Source organism: Dermochelys coriacea, chromosome 3 (genome assembly GCF_009764565.3).
Source record: "Dermochelys coriacea isolate rDerCor1 chromosome 3, rDerCor1.pri.v4, whole genome shotgun sequence".
Taxonomy (NCBI): Eukaryota; Metazoa; Chordata; order Testudines; family Dermochelyidae; genus Dermochelys; species Dermochelys coriacea.
Genome location: NC_050070.1, coordinates 164,860,614 through 164,875,286, shown reverse-complemented (window position 1 = coordinate 164,875,286; position 14,673 = coordinate 164,860,614). Strand labels below are relative to the sequence as shown.

At 38.3% G+C, this 14,673-nt stretch overlaps 1 long non-coding RNA gene across 1 annotated transcript in view; it reads right to left on the bottom strand.

Moving 5' to 3' along the window:
• The window catches only part of LOC122459119, a 28,127-nt gene that overhangs the window by 2,888 nt on the left and 10,566 nt on the right, over positions 1-14,673 (bottom strand). The window contains exon 2 of the long non-coding RNA XR_006279586.1: positions 2,042-2,147. This is a non-coding gene — a long non-coding RNA (uncharacterized LOC122459119). The remainder of the gene's footprint in view (positions 1-2,041; positions 2,148-14,673) is intronic.

Genomic DNA, 14,673 nt, shown 5'->3' with positions numbered 1-14,673 from the left:
CTGCCCCATCCCAGAGCCCACACCCCCGCACCCTCGGCCCACCCTGAGCCCTCTCCTGCACGGTGAACCCCTCATCCCTGGTTCCACCCCACAGCCCTCACTCCAACCCTCTGCCCCAGCCCTGAGCCCCTCCCACACCCCAAACCCTTCATCCCCAGCCCAACACCAGAGCCCGCAGCCCCAGATGGAGCCCTCATCCCTCCACACCCCCCACATTGTGCAATATAGGGAAACTGTTAAATGCTTACTGTTTCCAATCCATTTTTACATTATTTTAAATATATATATATCTCGGCTTACAAGGCAGGTGTGGGGGGGAGGCGGGGAACTTGGACCCATTCTGGGCAACACCAAAAATTATGCAAATCTGTCACCCCTGTCCATACAGCCTTTTGCACCTTATAAATCAGTTTAGTTAAAACTGTGCAACTTTCTTTCGTGGACAAGACCTTAGAGGCTATATTTTAGTTGAGATCCCTTATCCAACTGAAAAAATCTGGAAGGAAAAAAGTATCCTTCTAGCTCCTGTGTATTGGCCTGAACATTTATTACCTCATGCAGTTTCTCTGGGTACTGACTTATTTGCTATTTCTGTCAATATACAGGAAACTGTACTAAAAATACCTGTGATTTTATCTACCATCAAATGAGGCATAGTATACTATTTCTAGACAGCGAGCTACACAATTCTTCTTCAGTTCCCCTAGTTAGTGAGTAGTTGACTTAATATAATTTAATATGCTACCTGGCATCACTGTCAGAGACAGAGAGGCTTCAGTTCCTAGTTTGTTTTAACACCTCCAGTGCCAGTTACTATACAAGTGCACTCTTGACCTCACATTTTTGTTTTTGTGTTGATGAACAGCAGTTGTATCTGGCTGATCTATATTCAGAAAATAATCTTTACATAGTTGAGTAGGTGTGGTTCCATTTTTCCCTTTTAGCTCCTTTGACTCCATTCTCTGAAATATCTGCAATAGCCTACTGGAACGGCTGGCTTAGCTGCTGCAGCTTATTATTTTATAAAACTTTGATTTGGCTTCTCATCTCCGGTCTTGACTTATGTGTGTACAGTTCAAAGGTTAGATTCATTAACACACTGGCTACATGGGAACTGGGGAATGCTGAGAACTCACAGATCATGGATATGAGTTTGCAATGAATGAATACAGCAAAACAGGAACCCGTGTACATGTGAGCACACACGTGAGATTTCTGCATTTATGTGAATTTGAATGTGGGATTTTGCATGTGTGTGTGAGATGTATGTAAGTGGTGCCGTGCTATGTGAGGGGGGATGAGAGTGGGTTTACACAGCTCTAGTGAAGAGTTAACACAAGAGACCAGAACTAAAATGAGGCAATAACAGTATTGTTTTATTTCTCTCTCATGGGAGACGGCTTAAGGATTCATTTAAATTGACATAGGTACTATACAGCATACTACATCCTAATATGTACTTCCAATCCTCACATTCTTTTCAGGGGTAAAAATAATAAGAAATTCCATTCAATAATCAATTGAAAGGGGGGAAAAACAGTATCAAGTACTAAAATATAGAATTAGGGCAGAGTAACTAGCCTGAGGATATATTTTGTACTGAACGTTATTTTTCAAGATTTATAAGGGTTTTAAAAGAAGCTTGCAAAATGCCACAGGAGAAATGAAATCCTCTTAAGCTTTACCTTGTTTTGCCAGTGCTTTCATAACACTTGTTTATGTTTTAAAAGGAAGGGGGGTGGAAGGTACAGTGAGGTGGAACGGTTATTGACCAGATTGATCATGGGAACAAATCTGCTGGTGGTAACCTTGTTTAATGATATGTTGCTGGGCTCAGCACCTTGCTGAGGCTGTGATTCCTCACCGGCTGGGCCCGCATGATGGATCACGGTAGGAGGCTGATGGTGCAATCACTCACTGGCAGCCACTGACACCTGCACCAGTCTGACACCCGTCCCCTCTGGATGTATCAACCAGCCTGTTCAGCCTATTGGGAGACACAACTATTCCACCAAACAACAAACAAAAGTTCTTTATCTACCGTGCAACTTCTTCTGTAGGATGTTTCCTTCTCTTTTTTATTCCATTTTATTCCAGTACAATTGGCAATTCAGCCATTTCCTCCCATCCCCCATTCAAAGTCACAACTACAGTGGAGAGAGACAAACAAACTAGTCCAAATATCTATCTTAGCCAAAAATTAACGCACAAATATATGAAAGTGGTACTGTCCCAGTCTCCGGCTAGCTGTGTTTTTCCGCTAGACATTATATGAAGGCACTTAAATTCTGTATATACCATTATTTAAAGAAAACTACTCTTCAGTCATTTGTATTCCATACACTTACATTACCACCTCCCAATTAAAACTTGTAATGGAAAAACGTGCCACAACCACCTCGTTGTAGACTAGTTACTTTGTTTTACATTCTTAAGAAAAATGGAAAGATAAATTGACTGAACATTATTTTGGATTCCATATCTTAATACAGTATTCAGAGATAAAATTATAATCAAACTAAAATCAGTTGTATGGATGTGTTATATATAATATACAAAGAATATTTTCAATGATTTTCTTCTAGAGACCCTTCATGGACATTTACAGAGCTGACGAGCTCTTAAAAAAACAATACAATAGTAAGACAGTCCATTATAAGTATAGAAAATAGTTAGGATATAGGTAGAATTATCAGGAGTCCTGTTTTGAACTGGAACGCCTGGTCGAAAAGGGACCCTAGTGGCTCCAGTCGGGCTGCTAAAAGTCCAGTCGGCAGCGCAGCAGGGCTAAGGCAGGCTTCCTGCCTGCCCTGCTCCATGCGGCTCCTGGAAACGGCTGGCATGGCTGGCTCCTAGGTTCAGAGATGGCTACGGGGGCTCCACGCACTGCCCCCACTCTGAGCGCCAGCTCCACAGCTCCTACTCCCGACCAATGGGAGCTGAGGGGGTGGCAGCTGCGGGCATAGGCAGCACTCAGAGCCCCCCGGCCCCTCCACCTAGGAACTGGACATGCTAGCTGCTTCCAGGGGGCGCAAGGAGCCAGGGCAGGCAGGCAGGGAGCCTGCCTTAGCCCCGCTGTGCAGACAACCAGACGCCCCCTGACCCTATCCCTGAGCCCACACCCTCAGCCAGAGCCCACACCCCCATCCCCTGCCCCAGCCCTAAGCCTGCTCCTGCACCCTGAACCCCTCATTTCTGGCCCCATCCTGGAGCCTGCACCCCCAGCCAGAGCCCTCACCCCAGCCCAGTGAAAGTGAGTGAGGGTGGGGGAGACCAAGTGATTGGCGGGGGTGGAGGGGGGGGTTCTGAGAAGGGGTGGGGCCAAGGGCAGAGCAAGGGTGTTCAGTTTTGAACTATTAGAAATTTAGCAACCCTAGATATAGGATAATTTTACCATGTATTCTTCAAATCTTAAATTTTACATAAAGGCTTTTTCATTAGTTTAGATTACAAATCTGAAGTAAGCATCAGTTAAGAACAGGAAGTCCAGTTGAACTTCAATATGTTTCTTAAGTGTCCATTAAGCAGTCTCACAATACAAAGTATAGCTAACACACGTCTCTGCAAGTGACTATAAATTCAAAGCTGTAATACACAGGACTAGGAGCTCCACCACCAATCACAATTAGTTGGATTGAGCTCTTCACCAACGGAGACCACAGGCTGCTAATCAATGGTATACGGGATGCCTTACACTGACCCCGTTTTTCTTGAATATGAGACAATTATTTTCTGAAGTTTGCTATATTACCTATACTAGCTATGGAAGAGATCCTGCAACCCTTATTCATGTGAGCTGTCCCCAAGCTGTCCTGCAATCTTTACTCTCATGAATTGTCCCATGCGAGTAGATCACAGGATTGTGATGAGCCTTCACCTGTAAAAGTGGTAGCCATAATAACTTGATTTAAAAGCACTTGATCCAAGTTTTATTCTTTTCACTGGTAACTACATGTAGTTTACATATAACCTGTGTGTGCACACACACTATATCCCAGATAGTTTTGAAGTGAGCACTAATATCCCATTGAAACTTAGTCTTTGGGTCACCATTTGTGTTAGCCAATAAAGGGTAAAAATACAAAACTAAAATTTGTCATCAACCATTTTTAAAAAAATATATTTTCTCCTATTTCCTTTAATGAGTTATTAGTAATCAAAATATATATTTTTGAGTCACTGTTGAAAAGAACACCACTCAGATATACATGTACCTATAGACACATACACACACCCACACCAAAAGTATGACTGGGTATCATTTAACTTGATAACCATACCCCAACTCTTCCTTCTCCTTTTGGGATGCCAATCACAGTATGCAGCTGCTATGACAATGAAAATGCTTTTCCAGCTGCAGCATCTGGCTATTTGGCAGACTCATTTAGTAGTTGTGTTGGCAGCATTGGATTTGCCTCTGGGTATATCATATGTTTATAAAGGCAACGAACTGTCAACCTACACTCATTCTGTTTGTGTGCACCTCATTTTTGTGTATGGGTCCTTTTCGTGTTTGCATTTCTTTATGGAAAATATGAATCAAACCTAGAGAGAAAAATCACCGAGTTTATGATAATCAAAGAAGTTCTCTCTTACCTATGAACACAACTGTGTCACCTAAATTTAGCCATCTTATTCTCAGTAAACATCTGTTTTATTTGTAATAAAGATAATTCACAAGACAAAAATTCTCTGTTATACAACAAAACTGCACATTTTTGTATGTGTGTGTCATTTCTCTGTGAATAAGACTCTTAATGCAATGATAGCATAATAAATGGAAGGGAACATTTTTCATGTTACAGTAATAAATGAGATATTAAAGGAATATCCTGATACGTGAGCATTTTGTAACTACTGCTTGTTGTTTTGTGGCAACTCTAAAGCAGGGCTCACTGAATTAGCTATGATGTACTATTAAGGACTGGTGTTAAAAAATGCTTACCATTGTAAATGTAGCTTCTTTACATTTTAACATCCTTTGGTATAACACACGAGCAAACACAACGTTTAAGCAATTAAATAATCTGTCTTGATTTACTCTTTAGCAGAAAAGTATTCCAACATGCTGCAAATAGGGGGAGGGGAGGAGAGATTATTTTTAAATGATCTTGTGCTACTGACCTTATATTTTAAAGGTAACAGAGAACATTACTTATCTACCTACACAGATGTATACATTAGTGTATAGGTAAGTACTCTATTACATTTCTACACCACTGAAAAAAACCTCTGAGATAAAACGTCCCTCTTCCCTAAATGTTTTTCATAGAAAAAACATGCAATTTTCAAAACCACACAGTCCATGGTGGGTAGCAATGAGCTTTATTCATGTGTGTTGTAGCCTCTGAAATTCATTCCAAATCATTTCAGTGTTGAAAAATAATGGTGAGGGTCCTCAAAGTATAAATATCATGAACTAAGTTTTAATTCATTTAGGTTAATATTTTACTTAATATTGCTTTTTACATGCAAAAATTTGAAAAAAAAATCCAAATATAAGCTACAAGAATGTTTTAGTGAAGGCAGCTTATGGTAGAAATTCTGATTTTTGGAACTCTTTCTAGAATCAAAAGAAATAGATTGAGCACTTAATTTATTTTTTATATTTTGAGGCAGTTTTGCATACAAAAAAATAAAATGGGGGAGAGAAGCGAGATAAATAAGGAGCCATCAATTGGTATCTAAGATTTGTCTCTACCAGCAATACTATCAATCCAATGTAAAGATTAATTCAAAAATATATTTTTAAAATTCCCTTCCATACATTTTTTGTAACTTATTACTATATTTAAAACAAAACAAGGAGCTGTTTTTCCCCAGAATCACATAAAACAATGTTTATATGTTCATTTTGGTTTGGTTTTTAATGTCTGTAGAATTCATTGAGGCCCACATAACAGTCCCAATGAAAGAAATTTTACAATTTAAAATGAAACTCTTTATGCAAATTATTTTGCCTTTGGCTATTTCAGAATAAAATGAAAGAAATGGAGGATATTATAATTTTACATAACACTAGTGAGATTGCTGTCATCTTTGATCTTACATCAATTAGTCAAGATCTTGAATGATCACAGGTAAAAAAAAACCTAAAATCTGCTCCCCAGCTGAACAAAAATGTGTCAAAGAATCCAACTGCATAAATTATTACATTATATCCTAGAAGCAATAATATTTTCTTTAGGTAGACTTTCTGGTCATCTGTTATACACTGGGAATAGAATCTCAATATATATTTTATTTTATATACAATGATCTACGCTAATGTATATTTTAATCTAATTTTTCCACAAGTGTTAGCAATATCAAATTCATCTTAAATATGACTCAATACTGAAACTGGATTCTGCTCCCCTCTTTGGTTATTTCCAATAATTCTGTTGAGGAATCTGGTTAAAAAAATACAAGGTAAAACAGCCCACTAATGAATTTTTCAATAAGTAAAACTTGATAAGCTGCAAGCAGCTATACTATTTTAACATTACTCATTTGAGTAGGTCCTTTGACGTTCCCCTCCCCCTGCCCCAACTTGGATTGTTACAATATGGAGCTAGAAGCTATATTTAACTTTTAGGAAATATGACCTTTTCATTATATATGAAGAACTAAAATTTCTAAACATCAATGAACAACCAATCCTCACAAAGTTTTTTCTTTTCCCTACAGGTAGCATGAAATGGAGCCAGAATGACAGGGCCCCATCTGAGCCATGCCCAGCTCCCCCAGTCTGCACAAACCCACTCTATCAATCATGGCAGGATAATGCATAGTGGCTGCACCTGTGACAGGAAATGATTGAGTGCTGAACACAGGGCCTGCTTCGCCTGTCGCTTGTGCATTTGTATTTCTCCAGGGCCAGTTCAAGAATTTTCAGAACTTGGGGGAAAATTATCTTGCATTTTAGAAATATTTTAATTCTGTTTGATTATTGGATGAAACCACAATATAAAGACCTAAAACTGACTTGCAGGGTAACAAGACCTAAGTTCTATCAAGGCAACATAACTATACATGTTGTAATTTTATTAAGGTGCAAACAATTTAGTCTAGATACAGTAAGTAGAGACTGCAGGTTGTTGACATCCATTTGATTTCTCCTAAACTGTTAATACAAGTGACAAGTTTTCACTTTATCATAATGTAACAGATACACAAAAAAAGCCAATACTTAATACAGCTGAAATACTCAGAGCCTTAAGATGATCTTTAATATAAAATATAGGAAACCAGTGAGAGAATCAAATAACTTGCTTCAAAGCAATCCTTTTTTCAGGAGAATTTTTAGAAGGACTTGATTTAATTTAGTACTTTTTTGAAAGACTTTAGTTTAGTAGTAACCTAAATTTAAGAAACCACAGTTACAATGATTGTGCTAATTCTGCCCTTTTTTGTAAAAATGTATGTAAGCAAAATATATTGTAATATATGCACAGAAAACATTTTATCTGAAGAAATGTTTGTACAGGATACCGTGTATATTTCTTTTAGATATATAAAAGGAATCTACACAATTTAGATAATAGTACATATATGTTTCCTGTTTAAAAAAAATATGTAATTCAATCCAACTCTACAAATATTTGTTATATGCAAATCTGTGAAAAAATTATTAGCTTACTTTAAAACAAAATGATCACTTAAAAAATTGGAGGAAACAATCTAAACACAGCCAGGGAAATTTCAAATCTAAAACATGCCAACCCCTGAAATAGTAGGAAGAATGTAATCGCTGCTATATAAACATTAGACAATGATATTCTATGTATGTGTGGCATTTAATTTTAAAGTCAATATTATTACCTGTACATGCTTAGAAACCATATGAAGGAGTTCTTAAGTATTAAAAGCTTTTATTTTCCTAATACTTCTATGCCATTTCAACTGCAGATGCATTTTTGGAAAACTAAAATGCTGAAACAAAGGCTTTTCAAGCTCATATATCTGAAAAGACAACAAGTGCTTCCAAGAAGTTCTGAGCTACTCCCGCCAGTTACATGTCAATCGCCAACATTTGTCTGAACTCCCCTTTTTTCAGTTGGTTCTTCTCATTGTTAATAAACGTTTCACAATTGCCTCTTCGATGCCTTTTTTCGAAGTTCACAGAATGGATCAAGAAATGGATATTTAAGTTATGGTGATGGCTGGGCCATTGTATAAGGGAACTAAAGGTACATTGTTACCAGAGGACAAGACCTCAGGGAAGAAAAACAAAAAAAAGCCCTGAGGGGCGCAGTGTGTCAAACCACTGCTATTGAAAGAGTTTTGTCCTCTACTGATTCGTCTGCAGCTCAGCATTTCTAGCCCCTGTGCTCGCAGATCAGCAGAAACAATGAAAATTTGGTGGTGGGTTTTTTGTTTTTAAAGGAAGGCTTTGTATGTGGCAATTGGTGTGTGCTTGCGGCTTCCCACTCATCCCCCCCTCCCGGAGCGGCAGTAGCCCCTCAGCCTGGAAAAGCGGCCAACATGAAGCAACACAAGCCTCACTACATAGCGTGTGCGCCTCTCCGAGCGAGCAGCCGCCCCTACTCCCGGAGTAAAAGCCAGTGAGAGGGGACAGCTGCTGCCAGAGCTCAGCTCCGTTTCTTGCAGGACTTGGGGAGCTTGGGGGGAGGTTCCTCCTCCTCCTCCTCCTGCGTTCTCCCCCACAGCTGCAGAGCAATGGCCGCAGCGAGGCTCGCAGCCTGCGACCCCTCTCGCTGCTGCTACAGCTGGGTGTTAACTCTTGTGCCTGATTCGGGTTTATTTGTTTGCAGTCGGATTCCGTGCAGCTGGGAGCAAAGGAAGGGGAAGGAGGTGCAGCCAGGAGCTTTCTTCCTCCGGGCTCAGTAAACATCTTTCACATACCCTTCCCGCCCCCCCTCGCCTTGGTCCAGTTACAACAGTTTCCTACTGGCCTGGGTTATGCTGAGTCTCATGGATGCTCCTGTCAGTGACAAAAGAGCATCCAGGTGCCATTTGCCCATAAGGTTACCCCCTCCCCCACACCACACAGTATCTGGCTAGGAGAGAAAGGGGTCCCCCGCTTCTGGGTTAACAGGCCTGAGACTTCCCCCAAGCCATGCTGTACAAACAATCACTAGGTTCAGGGAAAGCACCAGTGATTTCCCCTCCCTCCCCCCCACACACTCCTCTGCTGCCAGGGAGGCTATAAAGGGAAAATGCAGCCCAGGCTGCTAGTTAGAGACCCCAAGCAAAACTTAGAGCGTGGAAAGGGAAAAGAGCCCAGCTTCCCAACTAGCCTTTCTTGGAGGGGGAGAGCGAGAGAGAAAGACAAACATCTGGGGATTGGACCATATGCTAAAGCTTTGTCTTGTCCTTCAAAGTTAGGCTGCCCTTGAAGTGATTTGTCAGGCGGCCTAACTGTGACAGGGAGAATATGTGGCAGAGGAGGAGAGAAGGGGGGGCAGAGGCACAGATTGAGAGGAGGGGGAAAAGGTGAAAGAGGAGTGGGGGGCCGACTGAACAGAGGAAGACAAGGCAGGGCACAAAGTGTGTGTCAGAAAGGCACAGAAAGGAAAAGAACAAAACCGGGAACTCCTGTGTGCCTCACACAGATGGAAAGGGAAAGAAATGGGGCGTGGGGGCAAATTCCCTTCCCCCCACCACCGCAAAAAGGAAGGCAAGAGAAAAGGAAAAGCAGCAGAATGAGAATGAGAGAGAATGCAAAGGAAAAGCGGAAGAGAGAACATGAAAGTGGAGCAGAGACACAGAGGAGGGTGAAAAAGCAGAGAGATGAAGGAGAAGGAAGAGAAAAGCTGCTGCTAGTGCTGTGGCCTCCTTTATCCCTCTTCCCTTTTGCCCACCAAGCACTGAACTGATTAGAGTGTAATTAAGGCCATAAAACCTTCAGCTTATCCACCTGTTTATTCACTAAAGTCGGGGGCTCATCAGGCAAATTAGCTCCTTCCAGGCTGCACATTGGGCCTAGAGCTGGCCTGATTAATGAAGTTTATTGGGAGCTGTTAAAAGCATTAACTGAAGGAAATCTCAGCAATTCGTCATATTTAAGAGATGGAAATTAAATCCCCCCATGCAAATGAGAGGAGACTCCAAAGGAGCTTCTTTTAGAGGTTACGAGGGATGGGGGCGCTGGCTGAGTTCTGCTCACAACGCTGCTTCCTACCCCCTGGGCAGATAGCCCATTGAAACAGGGCCTGCACTGGTGAGGAATTTGCAATGCAGGCTCTAATACTTGGGTGGCAGACCAAGGGAAAAAATGAGATATGAAGGCACTAGCTCTCAACTTGCCAAGGTCCAAATACAGGAGCCAGGCCTAGAACCAGGGACATATAACTAAGGCTATGGCCCCACCTGATCTTGTATTGAGTGTCACTTTAAGTGTCTAAAACATTTTTAGTATAGTTCAGCCAACTAGTGACTTTACAGGACTGTTTTAACACAGTTGGGTCCTGTCTTCTTTGGCCAGCAAAACCATTTTCACATATTTAGCCTGAAGTATTTTAAACTCTCCTTAGAACTGCTATAGGTAACATGGTTTTATAAGAAGAATACAAGGGCCCACATAATACTGGAAATGTAAAATGCAGTGGGATTTTTATTAAAGAATGTTGTTGGTAACGAGCTTTGAGAACCACAGATAGCAGGTACTGCATATAAACAAAGTATTATTCAGATATGGGAGATGGGCGAAAAAGCAAAGTTTGGATTTGGATCCTATTGTGAACTTCCCCAAATTTCTGGAGTGGTTAGAACCAGGATTTTAGTTCAAACTCATTTGAATGTGAATAACAGTTCCAAGCCTTAAGCTTCAGTTATAGCATTTCTGATAAAAAACAATCTACAGTAATAAGAGGAATAACAGGTGTTTATGAAACAGGTAAATTTCCTTCCATAATGAGGAAGGTAAGAAGAAGAGAAAAAGAAAGAAACTGTTGCTTATTCTTCCTTTTAAATGTTTGGTTTACAAGTTTACAAGGAAGGGATTTATTTTTTTAAACAAAGTTTTTAATAGCAAGAAAATTGCTTACTTTCATCTCAGATAAAAAAAAAATTCAACCAGGAAGATAAGTGGGGGGAGAAGAGTGTGTCCATGTTTGATATAATTCCTATTCACGGTGCTTGGATATCTCATTACTAGAAAGCTAATTATTTGTTGCAATTACTGGATTAACAATTTGTTAATCTTTTTTTCTTGTCTGTGGAACATTGACCTATTATTTTTCTCTCTGTAGAACATTTACCTGATGCAGTGAAACAAGTTGAAAACCTTGTCTGGATTTTCACAAGGAAACTGAAATGCCATATCTCATTATGTGTAAATTTGTTCAGTGCTCTTACTATTTTCTAATAGGACAGCACTGCTTATACATATCATATTTAGAACTCAGTAGCCATGGCAGAGTAGGACATTAGTTTTCTAGATTTTTCATTCTGAAGACTACTTTCCCAATATCAAAAGAAAGATCTTCACCTCTCCTCCCAACACCGCAGTCCCTTATTCAAAATGTTTCACTCTGTGGACCACTATGCAGTGCACAGTGAGAAACTACAAACAATGGCTTGAGAAAAACAGGACTAGTAGAATGTGTATTTTTTAAAATGTCAATATATGAGTTTCAGTTTCCTATATAATTCAATCTGCATACACAATTAACATTTTTTAATAGAGAGACAATATTCATACACATAACTCAGTCATTATCTATACAGTAACCTCACCAAGACTATCTACGTACCTATAAAAAGGTAAATGTCCTTTTCGGTTACTACTTTAAAAAAACCTTTTCTGCAACATCTATAATTTTTACTTTTACCTTTCTATAACAAATTTGTTATTGCATGTATTATGCAGTACGTAAGTCTCCTATTGATAATCTGAAAAAACAGACTGTTTTAGTTAGCCTGGGGTGGGTTTTTGTTTATTCTAACTGGATGATGATAAAGCATTTCCTAGGGTTACTAAATACCACGGTATTTTCCAGCTACAGCATCCAATTATGTAAGGGATAAGGAAACTATTATCTGTGCTCATTAGTGTGGTGTATGTCAAACTTATTTAAAATGTTCTTAAAGTATTTGCTTCAATAGATTAAGAATATTTTATTTAAATCTAAAATAGCACTAGATAATTTAACTTTTGGCCAATATTACTACTTAGTTTTCAACAGAGTAAACTGCTTAGGTTTTTTAATGACTTAAGTACAGGCCTACAGCAGGTCTGTTTGAGACAATGCTTATACCAATTTTGTAGATTTCTTCTGAAGATTCCTTAAATTCAAGGAGTAGGGGGAATATACTGCCAAAATACTTATTTTTCTTGCTTACCAGTTTCTTCAATAAATTGATTTGTCACATTATGTGGGGTCTTTTAGTTACACCACTAATGGAATCTGCCACTTTGAACTCTCCCGTTTTAGAAATAAAAGATGCTGTTTAAAGAGAAATGTTTAGATCAATCCACCAAAAACTTGTGAGTGCACTATAAATCACATTTTAATTAGAGGATATTTTTTAGCAGAAGAAATAATTTATTGCTCAATCTCTACTTATAAAGGAGGTTATGTGAGAAATGTATGGTAAAAACAGTGAACTCTCCCCACAACAGCAGTTATTGTTTAATTGATTGTTTACATAATCACCTGAAAGGAGGGTTTATAATTTGGTCAGAGACATTTTTCTCCAAACTGAAAATTTTAATACCAGATCTTTGTTTGGAAACTATTTGCTTTTTTGCCAAATTTGTTTTGAAATTGTTCATAGATATACAAATGTAAATGCAAGTTAACACAGTAGTTTCAAATGCTTTTTCTCCAACTGTAGCTCAAATAGTTCTAAAATTAACTAAGAAATTAGCTTTGTGCTTTAATCCAGATTTGGGAAAATTAACAAAATATAAAATGTTTAATTTAAAAGTTAGTTCAAGATATTCAGTACTATTTTTAATTAAAAATAAAGTATACCGAGTTTTGAATACAAACACAATGAATACTCAAATCAAAAAATGAAGTAGACAAAACAACCAAAGATTAATCAAGCCACTGCTTTCTGTTTTGTCAATAGTTTACTAATTGGCTATTGTGTCACTGAACTATAGATCATGTGGGCGTATCCAGACTTGATGCAATCTGAGTGAAAATGCAGAGATTCCCCCCACCTTAACACTTTATTTTGACCACATTGAAAACAAAGGAATTTTAACTACAGCAGCAAACTTCATTAAAGAACATTCAGGGTCAAACAATTCAAAAAAATCAAAGAGAATATCAGTCAGGCCCAAATCATCATCCTTAATCACACAGTGCAAAAAGTGTCTGCAAACTGTAAGAGCCCAATTCTGCTCTTGAATATGTACACAAATATGTAGCTCATGAAAGCTTATGTTCAAATAAATTTGTTAGTCTCTAAGGTGCCACAAGTACTCCTTTTCTTTTTACAAACACCATTGATTTCCATGAGGGGAACAGGGCGTTATTTGAGGGCAGAATTGGGCCCTAGATGATATCACATACAGTACTGTGTGTTGCACTACTCAAGATCATCAAGGTTGGTGAAGCATATTATTTCAGCCTTAACTCAGTTTTTCCTGGCTTTTGCTAGTTTACTAGACCATCAATGACAGTTTTGGTGGTTAATTAATTCTTTTACACTGTCTCCTTCCTATTCAGTCATGTACTGTATTTGAATCTTTTTTTTATTAACTTTTTACAACATGTTTTTCAGCTGTGGATAGACCCACAATGTTAATGAACCACAATTATCTTTTTTACTTATCTGGAAAGTTTAATGAAGCTTCATTAAAATTAACATGACATGATATTACTGGAAGAGCTGCACAAAACCTTTTTCATTTATAACCTTTTAATTTTTTTATTAAATAGAAATTATAACTTACTCCAGTTTGCTGGGCAATAATTAGTGCATTCATTGAGAGCTCTTTCTTTTCTTAATAGCTTCACAAAAGCAGGACCTAAGGGGGAAAACACTCCAGTGTCCTTTGGAGGAACCTACCGTATCTTAGCACTTAGTTAATCCTCTAGTCAAACACACTCAAGAAAATGAAAGCTACATGTCACATTGTCAATGTGAAGAATTGGTTAGACACCTTTCATTTGATTCTTTTTTTTATTTCCACAGAAGACAATATATAGTGAAGGAACGAGACAAATGCATTATGTACATATGCATATTTACACCTACTACTAAATTACAAATGACCACCTATATTCTTGAAACTTACTTTCTGTATGTTTTTCATCAAAGAAACTGACTATAGTAGCCATATTTTAAAACTAAGTTTTACAGATAATTTTTGGACAATAGACACAGTATCAAGAAAAAATGCAGTTTACATAATCAAGAAACTGCCAGAGGGTCATAAAATATGTATTCTGTTCATGTATTTACATTTCAACTTTTATCAAATAAACATACAATATAGTTAGTGGTTTTAGATATGTTTCAAGTATAATATTTTTAGACTAAAAAGTTAAGTCATTAGGGTTTTATTTTGACATACAAAATGCCCTATTCCTTCAAGTGTTACATATTTCTAGGTGGAAATGAAACGTTTTTAAAGTAAATCTAAACTGCAACAGTGAAAACGAAGTACTGTTATTTTAATGACACCAGTAGACTAAGTATGGAATGAATCAATTATTGTAAGCGTAGTCCCAGTGTAAATCACTGAACGGCAAACCAATCTCAGGATTA